Below are 1,237 nucleotides of genomic sequence, written 5' to 3'. Positions count from 1 at the left end.
TTTTACACACAAGCCTAATTTAGATTACGAGCTAATGGCCTGTATCTTCTTATGGCAGTAAAAAAAAGTAGATTTCTAGCTGCTACTAGAGGCATATAAAATAGTGGCTTAAATTGATTTTTTAAAGCACATTTCCTCTTTTCTTTTTAAATACCCAAACAGTTAAAAAAAAGAATTTTGTATTAATAATAGGACCAAGATCAAGGAACAGTAATGTCAAAACTGGGCCCACTGTGAATTAAAGGAGATGAGTCATTAAACCTTTTTGTTGAGAAAGCGGGGTGGTTGGGAATGGGGGGGGGGGCAAGAGAGAATAAAGTCATATGGAAATGCTGACGCAGACCCATAACAATAGCAGTTCTGCCAGGGATTACTTTAATTCAAAAAGCAAATTGTGCTGTTGTGTTTTTTAGTTCGAGTGGGGAAAGTAGCAAGAGGAACAATGTTGCATGAGGAATTTTTTTTATATATTTTAAAAAGAACACTTTATTTCCCATGTCAAGCAATACATTTAAATATCAATTATGCATATGACTTCCTGGAGATGTGCTACTCCAGAAAAAATAAGGTGGAGTTTGCCAGAGGCACTCTGGCATGCTTTTGCTGAAGGGGGGGGGGGGCGCAGGACGAGATTGCTGGCTCCATTTAACCATTTCTTGCCCGCTGTTGTTAATGATGATAACATGACAAAAAATGGGGGGGGGGGGGACTGTTAGTTCTGGAGAAGCAGCTACCAGCAAAAGAAAGAGAACGCAGAGTGCAAAAAGAGAAGGAATAAAGAGGCAGATATAAATAGTGGAAGGATAATCTGGAGTAGGGAGAATATTTCTTTAATCGGTGTTGTTGTTTTTTAAGGCAAGCAATTAGAAAAGCAGATAAGTGAAAATACTTTGCCTGTTCTGTAATATAAACTGGGGTGGGTTATAATGAAATCATGCAAAAAAAGGGTGGCAATATCAGTGTGCATCTGGAAGCAGAACCCACCATGTAATTCTAAGTTGATTCTTTCTGCTTTTCTTTCTCTCTCTCTCTTTTTGTCTCTTCCATAATATATCAAAATCACCGAGACTGCCCTCCTGAAATCATTGCCCTTCCTTCCAAACAGACATGTATAGAACTGCACGGCAAAGAAAGAAACTGAAATTGTTTCATGCACCAAGTCCAAGTCAAGCACAGATGGATTCAAATTCAGAGAGATAATTTTTGGAACATGAACGCACTCACACACGATGCCCAG

This window comes from Podarcis pityusensis (assembly GCF_964106645.2).
Source record: "Podarcis pityusensis genome assembly, chromosome: 12".
In the NCBI taxonomy this organism is placed as follows: Eukaryota; Metazoa; Chordata; class Lepidosauria; order Squamata; family Lacertidae; genus Podarcis; species Podarcis pityusensis.
The sequence above is the reverse complement of the archived record's forward strand: the minus strand, read 5'-3'. Positions refer to the sequence as shown.